This window comes from Chelon labrosus, assembly GCF_963514085.1.
Source record: "Chelon labrosus genome assembly, chromosome: 3".
Lineage (NCBI taxonomy): Eukaryota > Metazoa > Chordata > Actinopteri > Mugiliformes > Mugilidae > Chelon > Chelon labrosus.
This window is the reverse complement of record NC_140339.1, coordinates 2181880-2201147: the sequence shown is the minus strand read 5'-3', so window position 1 is coordinate 2201147 and position 19268 is coordinate 2181880.

Genomic DNA, 19268 nt, shown 5'->3' with positions numbered 1-19268 from the left:
TAGAGCCACCTTCTAACGACTTTCATAACCTCAAACTTAAGAAAGAAAAGGATACGATTATTTCTGGGAGGTCGCTTTACAAAATAAACATTTTAAAAAAAGCAAGACTTTTAATCCCACCCTCAGTCATGATCGGATTGTATGGGGATTCTGCAGATTTCATGCTTTGTCACTTTTTCAGCCCGAACTATTCTCTCCAAGTTAATTCTTGATTCTGCTGCACATGCACACCTCTTACTTTTTTATTGTTGCTGCTTGCGAGCTGTACAGATGTCATCCATCATTCTGATTTGGATGCATTTAGGCCTACATTATTGCATTACTCCTGCTCCAGATAAGAAATCCCAAACAAATCAGTGTGAAAGCATGCCGTGCAATACTTCAGCAGGGTTTGTTCGATCTTATCTTGGAAGGTAAGATTTATGTTTCGGGGCTTAATTTGGTAAAAAAAAAAAAAAAAAGTGAAAATCCAGAGTCGCCTGCGTTCAACTCAGGAGTTTTATTTACCCTCAACTCTGGTCAAGAGGCCAGTGTGAGTCGTCCACAGAGCTCCCAGTAATTTAATTAGTCTGTTTCAGAGAGTGACTGCAATGACAAAGATAGTGGAGAGAGATGAAGGGCCCCTCATTCATTCAATTTCCTCTCCCCCCTGCTTTATATGCCCTTTCACTTATTACTGCGTCCATAGAGGACATTATATAAAACACATCAGTCCAAGGAGAGCGCGGTGATACAGAGCGGTGAATCACCGTGTTCGAGGCATCGATCATTCAGAGTCTGATCTTACAACGGCTGTCAGAGTAAACGGAGAAGAGACGGATCAGCCGGAGGAGCCTCGACTTCAGAGTGACTCTGCAAGAAAAAAGCAATACTGATAACATTTAGGAAGAGCGCGGCATTCTGGGAAATGTGCCATCATCGCACCCAGAGTCCGATGACAGCACAGATATGAGTTTCGTATCAAGGTAATATGAACACAGAAGACGTGCTTGACTCAGAGCAGGAGGGTTCTGCTGGTTTAAACTTAGACTGAAACTAAATTAACAAATGTTTGAACAGTTATAAGTGTAAGTAAGTGTTTCTGGACTAAATGTTAACCAAAGGACTTTCTGCACAATGACAAAATATGCAAGACTTTTAATGTAGATTGTGTAGAACAGTGCATCTTAACATGAGGACTTTTGTGTCGCCAGCATAGACTGTATATAAATATGGACAATGCATCCCCACTTCCTTGCATTAGCCGAAGTGACACTATTTTCCCGGGGATACAGGCGGTGCCATCTTGCGACTTTGGAGCCAGAGTCTGATCAGTACGGTCCTAGAATGGAACCACACGGAGCCACAACATCGATGCCCCGCCCACACTTCCTCCAGACTCCGCTCTGCTCTACCTCCCCCAGTTACAAGGAAATGATGGATTATACACTATATTTATTTATTTTTTCCAACTCTCAAAGTCCCACAAGACCGCTCCACGTAGCGGTTGGCATGGCAATTTGTAGTGATCATGATGTCACATCCTGTTTCTATAGCGTCAAACAACTAGCTAAAGCAAAACTTCTCAGAAAAATTGACACTTGAACAGGAATAAGTATTATACTAACTACTAAACTACTAAAATGACTGAAACCATCCTTCAAAAAAATTATTTGATGTGTATTTTAGTGTTTTAGTTTGGCCCAAGTCCCGCCCACTAACGTGGGGGAGGTGGAGCGTATAACCTATGCCGCAGCCAACCACCAGAGGGAGCTCTACTTGCTTTGGTTTCCATCTTTATACTGTCTATGATCTTTAGCAGCAGAGTAGCTTGTACAGTATTTCTTTTAAACACAGCAGATAGGACATGCGGTGCCCCCTCCCATGCTGTAAAAGAACGTAATCCAACAACAAGTATGAAGATTACACTCATCCAGCACCGTCTGTATCCATTTCACTAGTGCGTGGTGGCAGGTGGGATCCAGAGCTTCTATAAAAAGGCTTTGCCTGCTCATCTCATCATTTCTGAGCGATCCCTCTTCAACACAGACAGACTCTTTCATCAGCCGACACTAGATCCTGCTTATGATGAAAGGCTAAAAGTGGCATTAGTTGCCTGCAACGGCTGAAAATAGATCAGCTCCAATTAGCCCCGGTGTTGCCCCCCTTTAGAACAACTGTGTCAAGCAGAATGAGCTTTGGTGCCCAGTTGGGACCCTCATGTCCTGCCAAGGGGGAAATCACTTGTCCCAAAAAAATAAAAAAGACAGAGGTCAGACAGCACTGGCTGCAGAAATAAATAAATAAAAGATGACAGACTGGTTTTAAAACAATCACAGAGATCTAAAACTGATCTCTCTGAGTCAGGACCAGAGAATGTGCAGCACCTTAAATAAACCAGAGCAGATGGTCTTACATTAGTTTGAAAGAAGATCGTTTTCTCATAATGCTGCTGCTGGTGGTGGTGACAGATAGACACTGAGGTGTTGGTTACACTGCTCTGCAGTGTTTGAGTTTAAACTGTAAGTAGCCCCGCTGGGAAACGTGTCCCAAAATATTGTTCTCAGGCTGGAAGCTAACGTATCAGGATGCATGCACAAAGTAAGTTTGACCTCCAGGAAATAAAATCTGACAAATTACATTATAGTAAGATCTAAATTAGGTTTCATGTACTTTCTGGTATTTCAAGTTTGGTTTTAGAATATAAATTTGATTTTCAATTAAAAAAGCAAAAACAAAAAAAATGCTAAAAAGTAAATTCATCTTTGGTCCTATAATGTTTGAAATAAATAAGACAGAAAGAGAAGTAAAAGAGAAACCAGTGGTTATTTGTTTCCTATAAAAGCAGAAGTTTTTGTAGAAGAAGAAGTAGTCTCCATCAGTGATTTCAAATCTTTTCTGTCGGTCTAAACGGAGCATGGACATGACTCTGGAACAATATTCAGATGTAATTTTAGACTTTCTCACACAAGGTATCTGGTCATCTGAATTTCACCACGGAGACTACTTCCTGGACCAGAGAGACCTGGACCAGTGGTCTCAGTGGTTTCAGTTTCAAAACTATTTTACTTAATTCTGAAAGGGATTCACACCAAACTAATATTCTCATTGGTTCAAGAGGTTTGTGGTGTCTCCATCATCTTCTTCCTCTAGTTTCTCTGTTTATCCAGCTCTTCTCTGTCATCAGACTTTTTTTTTTTTTTTTTAAATCCAATCAGCTTTTAGTCCTGACAGTAGCTTCTGTCCTATTTTGGATCTCCCTCACATGTGGGCTAATCTCGTGACGCGATGTGGCAAGGTTTGTTTCATGCAAAACCAGACTCGCAATAAGATTTTGATCAAAGATAAAATGGTTTGAATTTCTGAGTATTTTCTAATTTGATACCAGAGCTTTCAAATCAAGATCGATTTTTTTGCACCCAACCCTAGAATTTTATAGCTTAACGCTGATGTGTTTGTTCAGTTCAGGAGTGTTTCAGTGGTTCTAGGTAAAGATTCAGAAGGAGAAAGACTGTGAACGGCACACTGGGTTCAGTCAAACCTCCTCATCATGAAGCTGTTCTGTTACTCCCAGGTCTATTACTGAAAGCACAGCTAGAACAAACAGTCCACTTTTTGCAGGTGGAGAAGAGTCTGACTTGTCACGAACCGTAAAAAGACTTGGTGTTGTTCTGAACATTGAGGCCGAGGGAGACGATAAAGAGATTAAAAATAAAAAATAAAATAAAATAAAAAGCCTGTTCTGAGCAGGTCAAACCCTGTTTCATCACGCTACGCCTCTGTCCAGTTGACGGTGAGTCATCCCAGTCGCTAAATACCAAACGGCTTCTCACAGGAGAGATAAAACCGTCTGTGTCTGCCAATGAGAATGTCAGTTTACTGGAACCAAACACATCTCCGTCAGCAGCCTCTAAACGGAGGCAGTTTCTAATCTGAGCTGCTCCGACAGCGACTGAACCAAACACAAACTAAATGCCGGTGACATCCAGGGGTTTCCTGCATCATTGTTGGTCAAAGATGAACCCAAGGTGAGTTCGAATGAAAATACAGGCGTGATGTGCAGTTTGGTTGATGTGTCAGGTTAACAGAAGATGGAAGAAAAACACAGTTCTTGTTGGGGAATCATCAAACATACGAGTGAAGGCAACTGAAAGCTCAGAGGCAGCGGATATGTAAGGACACGGTAACTGTCGTTTTGAGAGCTGAAGAGAGAAAGTAGAACCGACATCAAAGCATCTGAAATTACTAACGAGACCACTCCCTGATCTGTCAGATTCAAAAGTTTGTTTAAAGGACTGAGGACTGAGCGCTGCTTGGCTCGGTGTGTTGATGCAAAGTAATCAAAGGATGTAAACGCTGGGCAAAGATGACGTTCTACATGTCTGGACAATTACAGGAAGTATTGGCTTCAGTTGACGAAAAACTGAAGTCCTATTTGTTGGCCATTGACGTCCCCAAAGTTCATACCTTGGTATTCCTCAAATAGTCAAAAATGACTCTAGAGCACGGAGGTCAGAATAATAACCTATAAGAAACGACAACTCCAGATTTTTTTTTCCATTTGTTTTAGGTCAAAGAAGAACACGTAAATTAGGAGAATGTTTGCATTTAATAAACCGTCCTTCAAGTGCAATTTGGGCACATTGCTGTCAGCTGTTTAGTCTCAGTGTTGTGTTCTGTCCACTTCTCTTGTGGACAAATTAGGACTAGCAGTTATTTTCATTGAAAAAACTGCAATCTCAGTGTGTAATTTTCACACTTTGCAAATTCATGCTGCAAGTGTCAAACATTCATGCCCTATGTTTGGCCCATGTGCTCTACATACACCGCCGCTGGTGTCATTGCTTGTTTGTGTTTTTATGGAGACAGGAACAAAATGAGGAAAGAGGAGTTTTTAAATTGTATTTTATTGTTTTCTTTGTTTTAAAATGCAGATGTTTGTATCTTTGTAATATTGATTTGAAAACTGCTATAGAATATTATTACTACTACTATTAGTAGTAGTACTAGTACTAGTAGTAGTACACAGCTAATGGAGCAGCATCACAGTAGGAGGCGTGTGATTCAGTTTTAATGGTGCTGGATGTCTGATTTATTCACCGCTCCAGGAATTTCTCCTCAGCTCCGAGTCTTTATTTGCTAAACTCAATCCAGTCACATCTAAAGGATTTGCATTTCATTCATTCTCACTCGTAAACTAAACATTTTCCATTTCCCTCAGACTCTATCCCGCTCTGTGATGTGCTATGGTTCTAGTCTCATGACCAAACCGTGCAGGGATAATCTGCTGTAAAACAATGAATGCCTGTTTGTTTCTGAGCTTTTTTATAATCATAATTTAATCCATTCAGAACAATATCGTATAATTATTTGATTCAATATAAACAGGTCTGCTCGGTAGGAAGACGACGCTCGAGCCAATAAGGGTACTTATAATCTAAAATGACCTTTTTTGAAGAAGTTCAGTATTCATCACCAGCCTTCTGCAGCTTCTACCGGTAATAAGAGGCCGGTAGCTCCATCCAGGTCCAATACAGCCTCTGTCTCTGTGAGAATTGTTCATATTCATCAATATTCCAGCTCTGACATCCGACACGGGAGCATCATTCATTTTTAATCTGAGCTATGCTCCTCTTTAAGAGTTGAATCTGAGGAGGCTGAGGGCTGAAAAGGATTTTTCCTGAAATCCAAACTGAGGGCGAGTCCGTTTCCCAGCAGAGAGAGGCGGTCGCAGCAGCAGTGATGAAAGCTGAGCTGAACCCCCCCCAGGACAACATACACGACACAGTACGCCATCCTTTTAAGATGTCTGAGTCACTGCCAGATGAAGGGATGTCATTTAGAGATTTCTTTGAAGAAGAAGAACTTTCTCTCAGCCAGACGCATTAAATTATTGATCGCTGCCTTTCTCTGAACGCCGTTCGGTAGACGGAGGGTTTGTTGCTTTCGGCCGACAGGTTTCTCTGTACCGTGTGATGGGGGAGAATAGACTTCCGGTGGATTTGTTCCTGTCTGACAGATGAGTGGCGGCTTCAGATAATCGACAACTGACAAATAAAAACCGCCACTGGTGATGTTTTGTCTTAGTTCTGGGAAAAACTCTTTCCTGTTTCAGGGTGACAGTGTGGATACCTCCAAGAAAAACTGACAATCAAATGGGTTTAACGTCCATGCAACGTTCAATAATGAAGAAAGGAGACCAAGCTGGAGGGCAGAACAAACATTTGTTGAAGTATTTTGACGATTAGACCGCCAGAGCTGAATACCAGACGACGAATTAAGATAAGGACAGGACGGCCGTGGAGTCTTGACGGCTTCCAGGTCTCAGCAACAACTTCCTCATTTGTTGGTGTTTAGGGCGTGGTTCATTATTAGTGATGACTGAAACCTGGGATGGTGTGACAGTTAACCAAGATCTGCAGGTGTCTGAGCAAACACTCTCCCTCTTCTTTGGTTTGGTTGAAATTTGATTTACATTTTGTTCTCTTATGCACGGTTAATGCTTCTGAGTCAATTTGACGGCGTACGTACGGCGACAGTACAACTACTAGAATTAAAGAGAACTATATGAATTACACTAACTGGTTGTAACATCTGACTTCTTACATCCAACAGAAAAATATCAAAAAGAAGGACAATTGCCCCCGAAGGACAATTTTTGTTGGAAGTGTAAAAGACAGAGGTGGGAACTTTCCTACACTGTATCTGGGAATGTCCTAAGCAGCTGGCAGGGCTGTACGATTCCTCTGACCACAGACTTGTTCTCCTTGGGGTGAAAAATCTCAAATACCAAATATTTCAAAAAGCGCATTTTCTGTTATCAATGTTGGACTCGTCACTGCATGCAGAATTATTTTGAGACACAGGAAAAGCTGACAAAGCCAGAGTCTGAAAGGTTGGGTTTGGATCTTGTTCCCACTCCAACAGCTCCTGGGTTTCCTGTATAAGTGTGACACACTGTGACTCTGTATACGTGACTATTATCATCGTACACTTTTTATTGCCCAATGTGTAAGTGATGTACATGCAGGAAATGAGGTTTGTGTGTTTTGCCTGTACATGGTAGCCCTCAGTTCTGGTTGTGTTTCCTTGTAATAGGAATTTAACAAACACACAAATAAAGAATTATACTAAACATTGGAGCGGTCAGCCAAATTTCTGTAGTGAAGACAACGAGACAAACAGTCCTGACGTGCTGTGGTCCCACATTTACAAAAAGGTCGACATCCCGTCGCGGCCTGCAATTACCTTCCTGAGCAGAGGCAGAAAAACAAAGCTGCAGGGCGGCTGACACTGTGGGACACAACCCAACCAAAATAAAGCAGAGACATGCATGAGTCGGGCTGTCCAGCGATGTGCGCTAACTGGGCTGGTGTTTGGCTGCAGATCAACAGTGCACACATAAAGAAAAGTAAGATGAAAAACAGACCGGAGCCCGCTCAGACAAATGTGGACTTGCAGCTGAAGGAATCTTGGCAGCTCCTCCAGCCTGAGGCGGCAGAATACAGTATCTGCCGTATCCTCCTCACATTTTAAGATGCATATTTAATCACGGCTCGCCACCCACCGCTCAGAAAACACCAGGGTCAGCAGAGAGGGCTGGCTGTGTACGCTCGCCACGGAAGATGAGCTTGGACAGCGTTTTTCTGCTGATTATCACGAGAACAAATTGAGCTTTAGGTGCGCCGGCTGATGTTGGAGAGTAGGGGGGTGGGTTAGCCGCTCGGGACTCCCGCTGGGGTCATTTAACAGTCCGACATAGATACCACTGAGCAGGACAAATCTAATTAATGCAAACACGTAAGTGGTTAAATGTGAGAATTATAGAAGAGCCATCACATGAAAACAAAGACAGGATGGAATTGTACCAAGAATCTCTTAATACTGAAACTATTTTACCAAACAAAAAACAAAACTTCTTCTTTTCTGCTGGAGTGATTATCAGTACAAAACGTACAAGGCAATGGATGCAACAGCTTCTAAGATACTTCATACTGGCCTGACAAACACGGACAAATATCGAGAGCATGTTTTCAGCCAATTAAAGTGATTTATTAACACATCAGATAACGAGATGTTCTATATTGTCCCGAGCAGCACAGACGAGGTAGACGCAGCGCCGTGGGTTAATGATGAATTAGTCTCCAGTTCTGCTGACAGACACAAAGAGTCAGACGAGTGAACGCAGAAACAGCCAATTAGACGGCCAAATGAATTCCTGCAAAACCTGAGATTCCCTTTAAAATAAGTGAGAACGGTGCGAATACATCTCACACAGAAGATATGACTCAGAGCGGCAGCAGCTGTTGTTGCTTTGTGTTTGCGAGGACATTCCCACACAGCAAGGCGCGCCGAAACAAATGAGCAGGCCGACGTGGGCTGAGAATCACATCTGAGCAACGGTGACCTCTGACCTGTTCCATCGCCGTGAACGTCAATCCCCTTACAAGGAAACGTTATAGAACAGGAAGCGCGGAAACCAACGTCATCTGAGGAAATGTCACGATGTATTTTTGTTTGTATTTGTAGGTCCAAAAGGCGAGTGTCAGAGTGTCAAAAGTGGGTTTCATGAGAACATTTTCTCAGCCCACACGCTTTTTATAAAACATTTGAAATCTTTCGCTGTCTTCCTCAGTTTATACACTTAAAAAGAAGTTGTTCAAATAAGAACTAGAGCACACATATCTGTAAAATATGGTTTTGTTGGGTTGATTTTTACTGTTTTAGATAGATAGATAGATAGATAGATAGATAGATAGATAGACAGATAGATAGACAGATAGATATCCCAAGCGGCAACGTTAAAGGCCAAAATATGAAGCTGCTGCAAAAATATGCAGTTCCTCTAATGTCCACTAGAGGCAGGCGACAACAGTGACTCCATCCCATTGACCTTCCTGCTGAAATGTCCAACTTTACAGCACAAATAAACATGTTTTATTAACAGTTTTTGGTTCTAAAGCAAATTTCTCCATTTACGACATGTGTTATTCCCAGAAAAAAAAAACTTAAAGTACAGGTGTGAACACTGATCTGGTGTCAGTCCACATGTGGAGGTGGTCTGGGACACATTTGGCCTAGTTCTTTTGGTAGTGGGAACGAGGGTCACATTAAAGAGCACCTACTCAACAGGGCTGATCTGTGGAAGAGGAGTTTAACTCATTGTCATTAATCCAGCTTGTTCCAAAATATGGATCATCTCCCCAAGTCATGGCATGCACACAACAAACAGCTATTCTTGGTTCTGATCCAACGGTAGGTGGAGCTCCATTAGAGCAGTTTCTACTGACCACATGATTTGCAAACAGAGCCCAAAACTGAGCTCAGATCTCAAGTGCTGGTTGGGGACGGATGTGAAGACACCAGGTGTGAACACAGGTACTTAAAGATGGACACCGATGGCCGAGTGACAAGTGGGTGTCCTCACAGGTTGCTAGCCGTCTTTAGCCTCAACTCCACTCACGCTCCACCTCTTTGATCATTTGTGAATCAGTTGGGAGTTATGTGGAGTCAGGCAAAGATGGAGACGGCCGGAGACACCACATTGAGCTTCAAAACCACTCGTCAGGAATCATATCCCCATTTGTTTCCAGCTTTATTGGGCCATTAACATTTTACTAAAGTCCCACATCTTAAAGAAACAAGGTTCCAAGAAGAAAGAAAATATGTATTTTTATGCAGTGGCGAAATGCTGTGAATAAATATGCTGTCATATATCCACAAAGTGTGGGTGAGACTTGAAAACAGCAGAGGACATTACACAAGCATCCGGTGGAAGGATAAGAACGTGACAGAGCCAGCTGCTGAGGAGAGGTGGAGCCTGGTGATGAATGAGAACAGGAAGGTTTCCAAAGCTCAGGTGTAGTTATTATAATTCTCCTCTGTGTCGCCTCAGATGCAACATGACTGAGAGTGACTTCAACAGCAATCTGGAAAGTAATCAGGCCAATTTGTTACTGAAATGACTCGGGTGCCGCTGGAGGAGAGCCGGTCTGAAATCAGCTGAGTGATTTGTCACGCTGACAAGGAACGAACAACTACAACTGACCTGAAATGTAAAAGAAATGTAAATGAGAACAGGAGATGAATTTGCAGGAACAGAGATTCCAGAAATTTAAAATCCCCCTTGACAGCTATGCTAATAACTAAATATACTTGCTTCATGAAGCTGTTTGCTCTTCGTCCATCTCTTTGTAGCTGACAGTTGGTCTCTAGCGGCTCTAGTATATTTCCCAGTGAAACAAGTAGAACATAATAATATTGCTAGGGTATGGATGGAGCTCGCTCTTCTTCTATTTGAAAAGAAAATACAGCCAACGTTGGCGCCGCTCCCTCTGGGTTCACCCGTTATCAGCATGGTCAACTTGGTGGTAGGAACCAAAGTGGTCGCGCCCATTGGTCAATTAGCTGACGTTAGTACCGCCCACTTTATGTCTCCAAAGTATTTTTGTTTTTCTTCTATCATCATTACAACTCTCTGAACGCTGGTCTTCCAACATGTACACCACAAATATTCATCAATGATATTAAAGGACAGAAAATTAACATAAAATTCTAGAGATTATAATGTTTGGAGCGTTAAATTGGTTTAATACAGACTAGGGCTTGAACTACTTTAGACTTTTTTTTTTTAAAGTCGACTATTATGCGGTGAAGGTGAGGTCGAAGTCAACTAGTCGCAGATGACGTCACTAATAAAAACACAGTAGAGCGTAATGCTTTACAACAGTGAAATCTATATTCTTGACCTGAATACATATTGTAGCGTCTAGTAGCTTTTCTGAAAGTTTACTGAAGCTTGAACACGGGCTACATCAACACTATAAACACCTGACACTTCTAATTTGCATCTCTCGCTCTGCAAACTCTCAGCTCTACCGTAACTTCCGTCTCTCTCGTGGTGCATTCACTGACATCCAGGACAAAAAAACGCTCAATAACCACAGCAACAATGTCAGCTAATAGAAGTGAACATAAACACATGAGCTTATCAATACTGTGCGCTGCTGATATGCATAAAAAGTATTTTATCCCTAATGCCATTGGCATTCTTTACACAACCAAGTGACCAATCCACATGTAGTGACTTGAACTGCCATCCACTGTCTTACTGCATTTATTATTATGTCAATGTAATGCTGTTTGTCTGTATTTGTAAACTTTGGTATTTTAGCACTGTATGTCCTTTGTGTTGGTGAGCCGAAGCCAAATTTCCACCTTGGTGGACGATAAAGTTTTATTCTATTCTATTCTATTCTATAGCCTAAATAAGTCGGCACCATCAGTAGCATTTAATAGTTCTCCACAGTGTGTTGTTAGATGGGATAGTGGAGGCGGGTATATCTATGAAGCCTGCTCCATGTACTGCAGCTGATAACTTTGTCAAATAGTTGATGTGCAGCCTCCTTCTCTCTGAAGTTGTTAGTTGGCTACTGTATATCTACATACACAAGGATATTATTTCTCTGCGTTTAACCAAGACCACGTCCCACCAGCTTTAGATAGTTGCAGGTTGATGTTCTGTTCACAGCACATTTACCATGTTTATGTGTCACCATGGACACAGTGGGGATCGAACTACTGACCTCAAAGCCACTTCTACAGCCACCAGAGACATTCCAGGAGAAACTGCAATGCTAGGTCGATGCGTGGAGCTCCTATTCCGTCTCCTTGGTCCACAAATCTATTTAACATATTGGTTTTGGTATTTTTGGACGCATTAGATGTTAAACTGATAAGAACCGATGCTGCACTCGACCGAGAAGTGTGTAAATAGGGTTCATGTGATCATCCATATCATTATTATATCATGGAATCCTGCAGTTATCCACTCCTACCTGAATGAACAATTCTCCAACCTGCCTATGATTCCTCTTACATTTTCAAACTGTCATGTAACATCATCAGTTTGTATCATAAGATTCCTCATGTACACTTTAGTCAGATATGTGTATCTATGACAGATGTATGTTTATCTTGCTGTTCTCTTCTCTTCTCTCTTTGCTGTTCTCTTCTCTCTTTCTTCTGTCTGTACCCGGCTGGCCTTAGGCAGATGGGTCCCTCCATATGAGCTGGGTTCTGCTCGAGGTTTCTTCCTGTTAAAAGGGAGTTTTTCCTTGCCACCGTTGCCTTCAGGCTTGCTCTGGGGGTTTCAGGCCGGGTTTTTGTAAAGCGTCTTGAGACGATTTGTATTGTTATTGACGCTATATAAATAAAATTGAATTGAATTGAATTGAATTGAATTATTACACCAGAGAAAACTTTTCTTAACTCTCACAGAGCAGACTGAGACCGATGTTTGTGTTTCTTTCTGGACTGAACATTGCAATTACAAAAGGAAATGAGCCTAGAATAATTCTGATCGAGGAATCTATACACCAAGTAGACCTTGAAGTAGTTTAATCTGACGTGCTAGCAACATGCTAATCGACAGCAATCATGCAATGCAAGTAAACATTTATGACAAGCAGCTGCACGTCCCAAAAAAAGCAGAAATGAGCAAGACACAAATAAAGGAGGACCAGCTGAGGCAGAACAAAGTTCAGTGGCAGAAGCAGAACAAGCTGCAGTCCAGTCGGTTCAGCTGAGAGACATAAAGCTTCCTTCCTGAGCAAATCTTGTTCTGTTACTTTTCCTGAGTGTTTCTGAAGTTTGTTTGCTACAGAAACAGCGTCGTCATTTATCTTTCCTGGCAAAACAATGGAAAAAACCCTGGAGGAATAAAGGCCACCTACCTGCCTGAGAGCCTGTTACTGTCGGACCTCAGCGCCGAGAGACTGACGGATAAATGACCAACTCCAGGTTCAGCTGTTTGGGTCTGTGTAGGAGACACAGCAACACAGAAGGTAAGATTTAAACTTTTAACTAATTTATTAACTTCAGTTCTGTAAAATACAGATGACAGAATATACAGTATGTTTCACAGCAGACATTTGGGAATGTTTGTATCATGAACAGACGACCACACAACAACAAAATACGCAAACACAACAGAACAAGAGACAAACTGATAAAATAAAAGCAGCACAACATCAGGGACTGCTGCTGTTTGTCCAAATGAGAATTTACATAAATAAAGTCATATTCTCAAAGATTTTATTAGAAATACTATGACTCAGAGCAGCAGCTGTTCAGTATCTCAGAATAACATTTCACTGACTGAGGCTACAGCTCACTGATGGAAGTACAGTAATATTTACAGCATATTATATACAAAGAAATGTTGTTTTAAGTCCCTGCTAATGTAATGCTGATGTGTGGTTCAGTTCCTGGTTTAGTTTAAATAAATCAGGGATTTGTCTCAGTCTGATCTTCACAACACGTGGACAAAGGAGCTTTCTGAGGAGCTCAGAAAAAGAGTTGTTGTTGCTCATCAGGCTGGAAAAGGTTCCAGAACCATCTCTAAAGAGTTTGGAACCCACAAATAATCAATAGTCAGACAGATTGAAGACGACTGTTCCCCTCCACAGGAGTGGTCCACCAACAAAGATCACTCCATAATAGTCTGAGAGGTCCCAAAGGAACCCAGGGGAACTTCTAAGCAGCTAAAGGCCTCTCTCTCATTGGCTAATGTTAATGTTGAGGAATCCACTGAACAACCATGGTGTGATGGACAAAGACACTGCTCTCCAAGAAGAACATTTCTAAACATCATGTGGACAAGACAGAAGACTATTGGGACAATGTTTAGTGGACAGATGAGACCAAAGTAGAATAGTTTGGTTTAAATGAGATGAAACAACACTGCATCATTCCAGCATCAGAACCTCATCCCTCCATCAAACATGGGGGTGCTAATGTCCTGGTTTGGGCCTGTTCTGCTGCATCTGGACCAGGACGGCTTTTCATCATTGATGGACCAATGAATTCTGAATTCTACCAGTGAACTCTAAAAGAAAATGTCAGGACATCTGTCCATGAGCTGAATGTGAAGAGAAACTGGGTCATGCAGCAAGACAACGAGAACCAAGAACACAAGTGGTTCTACAAAAGAACGGTTAAAGAAGAACAAGATGAATGTTTAGGAACGGCCAAGTCAAAGTCCTGACCTTAATCCAATAGAAATGTTGTGGAAGGACCTGAAGCAAGCAGTTGATGTGAGGAAACCCACCAACATCTCAGAACTGAAGTGGTTCTGTTCTGAGGAATGGGCTAAAATTCCTCCAAGCTGCTGTAGACCACTGATCAGCAGTTACCAGAAACATTTAGCTGGTGTTATTGCCCCAGGTCACAGCAGATTTGTGAGTAATTCCTGAAGCTGTCAGGTGCATTTGAGGTTTTTTACTTTGCTTCACTCAGAGAAGTTGAACTTTGTGTGTCAGCGGTTGTTAGACAGAGTCAAACCTTTCTCCTCTCCTGCTCTGACTTCCCTTAATGCTGCTTTTATGTTAATAATGTAACAGATCGTATAACTTGATGCAGGGCGAGTCACCGATGTGGCATAAAATGAAAAATTAAAAAATAAATAAATAAAAAAGAAATCCACTCCATCCACTGGAGCAGAATTAACAGTAAAGTGCAGCGTGGCAGAGTTTCTGACTGCTCAGCACACTGTTCTGGTCTCATGTATGTGAAGGAAAACTGTGATTACAGCATAAAACATGGAGATAAATATTAACACAGAGTTACTGTCAGCTTCAAGCTTCAGCGTCCACATGACGACCAGAGCAGCAGTAAAAAAACTAATCATATTCACTCATTACACTTTCACCTCTTCAAACCAAAGAAGAGGAAGAAGGAGGGGGAGGGAAAGGAGGTGAAGAATGAGGAGGAGAGCAATTACAATAAAGAAGAGGGAGCAGACAAAGGAGACGGAAATGGAGAAGGAGAAGAGCAAGAACAAGCAGAGGGATGTGGAGAAGAAGAAAAGAAAGAGGAGGAAGAGGAGATGAATGCGGGGTAAAGGAGAAGAACAAGATGAAGGGAAAAGAAGAAGATGGAGGAGAAGGAGGAGGAGGAAGAGGATGAGACGACGAAGAAGGAGGAGATAAAGAAGTAAAATGACGACAGGACAATAGGAACAAAGGAGGAGGAGGAGAAGATGAAGTAAAAGGAGAAGAAGGAGAAGGGGCAGAAGGAGGAGGAGGAGAAGAAGAAGGGGGAGGTTATAAAGCAGAAGAAGAACAAGAACAAGAAGCAGAATGAAATGAAGGAGGAGAAGGAAAAGGTGAAGTAGAAAAAGGAGAGAAGAAGTAACAACATGAAGGAAAGAAGGGGAAGAACTGGGAGGAGGAGAAGAGGAACACGAGGGACAAGGAGAAAAAGAAATAGAAGCGAGAAGGAGTATGAGGAGAAGACTAAGAATGAAGAGAGGAAAGAAGGAAGAAGAGAAGAAGGCAAAGGTGGAGATGCAGGAGAAGTAGGGGAGGGAGGTGGAGGTGGTGCAGTAGAAGAAGAAAAAGGAGGAGAGGTGAAGAAGAAGGAGGAGGAGGAGGAGAATAATAATAAGGGGGCGTATAAGAAGGAGGAGAAATAGGAGAAAAAGAGTAAGAAAGTGAAGGAAAGGGGAAAGAACAACAAGACCGAGAAGAGGAACATGGAGGAGGAGAAGGAGAAAAAGTAGAAGGAAGATGGAGGAGAGGAAGAACGTACACTCGTTTGTCTGAACAAGAGGAGAATAAGAGAGTGGTGTCCTGCATTAATCTGTGTCAATCAGTTTTCATTTGAGCTGAGTTGGTGTCAATGAGGAACTCATTAGAACCAGATCAGAGGAAATAAAGGTGGCGTAGCACCGACGGAGAAGGAGCACCAGGAGCTCTAATGGAGCCAGCATGTCAGGGATGAAACGGTCTGAGAGACATCATCTGGAGGACGGAGACGGGACGGACGCTTTGATCCTGAACGAGTCACGCTGCAGAGACACAAAGACGGCAAACGACGGCGAATATTCATGGGCAGCGTATCCATCAAAACACAGATGAGAGAGATCAAATGTATGTCTGAAGGTTTCCTGTCAGAGGCCAGACGATGAGACGGACTGGATTATTAGATTAACGAACATAAAACTTAAAATAATCTGCATATTGATCAGTGATGAAAGGAGGATGGATGGATGATAGATGGATGAATCAATGGATGACGGATGGATCAGTGGATGATGTATGATGGATGGACAGATGGATGATGGTTGGATTAATGGGATGGATGGATGGACGATGGAGGATAATGGATGGATCAGTGGAGGGATGGATATCAATCAATGATGTATGATGGATGGACAGATAGATGATGTTGGATTCATGGAGGATGGATGAATCAATGATGCATGGATGGATGATAGATGGATGAAGCAGTGGGTGATGTATGATGGATGGACAGATGGATGGATAGATGATGGAAGGATGGACAAATGGATCACTGGTTGCTGAATGGATGGATGGATGTATGTATGTATGGATGGATGGATGGATGGATGGATGATAAGCAACAGATGAATGGATGATGTATGATGGACAGATGTTGATGGATGGAGCGATGATGGATGATTGGTGGATCAATGGACTGATGGATGATGGATGAATAGACACTGGATAAATGTATCCTGAATGGATGAATAGGTGATGGAGGGATGGATGGATGCTGGATAAACGGATGATGAATGATGAATAAAAGATGGATGAATGCATTAATGTGGACATTTATGATGATTTGTGTCTCCGGATCACGTTACAATGTTTTATTGCTCCAACAAATAATAAGTTAATCATAATAATTAAGTGTTTATTTCAATCAAAGAACAAGAAGGTTCTTAAAAAACTAACAAATGTAATAAATTGGGTTGAGTTTATCTCTTTTTGTTGGTCTGGTACATTAACCTATGTTAAACGCAGTTTATTTTCTGGTTTGTCCGTTCCTACAGACTCTAACTGAGATAACTATGTTGTGTTGCTTGTTATATTTTCATCCATCCTCACGGCCACAAAATGTCACAGCAACCGCTCACAGTCCACAGCAGAGCCAGAGAAGATACTCCTTCTTATCGGGCCATGACAGACTATTTTCCAATACGACCCAGTACAACAAGCTCCATCTGTCTCGGGGCAACTGTAGCTACAGCAGTTTATTGAACGTCGTCATCGGTCAGTTGATTCCACAAATACTGCACCAGAGACAGAAGAAGAACCGAGGGAAGAAGCTCTGATGGAGCAAACGTCACAAACGGGATCAAGTAGCGTAAACCAGAGCTTTAGACTGAGGCCAGCGTGGAGGAAATTTAAAGTCCAAACTGCCAGGTGGCTGCTTGACTCTCAGGTTTATCCATTGACTCTCATTCAAACACCTGTTGCACAAGATGGACATAAAGTTGCGGTTGAAGAAAGAGATTAACCACTCTCTTGCTCCGTGAAGAATATTATGCAAAGAAAGAAGCACAGAAAACATGGAGTCATGAAAAACTTTTGTAATGACTGGTCAACAAATTCTTCCAAGTAGGGCTGCAAACAAAGCGCCAACGTAGTCGCATAAATACCTCAATTTACAACGAAGCCACTGAGGTGTTGCAGCACATACATTCATTCCCAGTCATTGTGGCTCCTGCTGTCAAGTGTTGGAAATCTGAAAAAAGCCTGAAGTGCGTGAATTTGTCAGACGCTAATCAAAAACGCTATAAATGAGCATGTCAACAGAAAATATCAGACGACTTTCTGGCCTCAAACCAACCAGACAGCAGCGTCAGTGGTTTGATTATTCTAGTATTAGTGTCTTAGAGTCTTCGCTGTGTCCTCATTGTTGTGTTCCAGACAAGAATTCAACGAAGACTTGATGCTAATGGCTAGTATGTTAGTACTGCTTTCCTGCACATACAGACCTATAAAACATTATCTATCAAGGAATAACACTGTTACACATGTTTCTTCTAATTTTTTTTCTACTATGTTCACTTCAGCTTTTATTAGAATGAAGAGTGAAAGTAATTACTTGGGAGACAACTGCTATCACTGTGCAGCACAGAGTTAAATCCAGGATTGAAGAGGGTAGAAAACACTGGCAGATCATTAATTCAGAGAGACGTGTCAAGAAAAGAGAAACTTTCACCCGCTGAAACTCACTCATTCATTACACACTCTCAGCGTGTTCTTGTATTACTGCAACATTTATTCCATTTGTGAAGCTGTTACACGGCGCTGGTTTTGTTCCCCACCTTTTAAAACAAGCAGAGGAGGAGGATAAGGATGAGGAGAACAAGTAAAACGCTCACAGGAAGTTTAGAAAGACGGCCATTTCCTCTTTTATCCCTATCTAGATTAGATGACCACCCCTCTAGCGAAGAAACCTTCATTTGCAAAAATAACCCCGTTCTGTTGTTCCTCCAAGTTTCTACATTGGCAGTCAGATTTAAACACTCTTTTGGACAAAGACAACTCCTTTTTAGCCTGGACGGACAGCCAAGACCAAGAGACAAGCTGCATTTTAGCCTTTAACCAAGTTAGCATGGACAGGCTCTTTTAGTCCTGTCACAGTAAACCCAGCTAACCCCGCTTGTTATCCCCCTCGTTTCGCTTTCTGCTCAGGTTTCCTTTGACCGCCTCTGATCCCCTCGGTCACTTAGCGCATTAATAAATCAAACTGAGCGACTGAGCAGACGGTTCAGGGATGCTCGGACGTTGGCAGAGAGAAGGGATACTCTCCTCTCCGGGATGTGACCGCCCTACTTTCTGGTCCGGCAGAAAAGAGGCGCTCTGCAGTGGGACTGCAGTGGGAGTGAGAGGGTAATTGTCGAGAGAGCAAAGCCGAATGAACTCTAATTAGGACACGATTAGGGATAACTCTCACAGCTGTAGAAATCCATTAACCTTTAATCGTACAGTTCATCACACACTGGAGGTTTCAGTAGGACTGTGAGTATATGTGTGTGTGTTCAAGTAATGGGTATACGAGCAAATTCTTCAAGTTGCTGTTTTGCACTGCACGAAGTAATTGCCCTCTGTATGTGCACAGTCATTGCACTGCTTTTGTCCACAGCAGCCACAGAAAAGAGGTTTTGTAATTTTTACTTAAACTATTCAACCTCTTTTATCTATCTTCAATGTATGATCCAACCTTACAACTGATCAAGGACAACACAGCAGGTTGATATAAAACTCTGGAAAGGGATATGTAGTCCAATCCAGGGATTTTTAAAAAGATCGGTATCGCATCCGATCTGATCTGATCAGTATCAGGCTTCAGCCAAGCCTGATCTTTTGTGGTTATTTATTTTAGTTGTGCCATAAACCAAAATCACATCCTTGTAGTGTCAAAGCATCTTATTCCTCCTTGTTCCCAAGGGTCAAAGCTTCCAAAAATCCAAG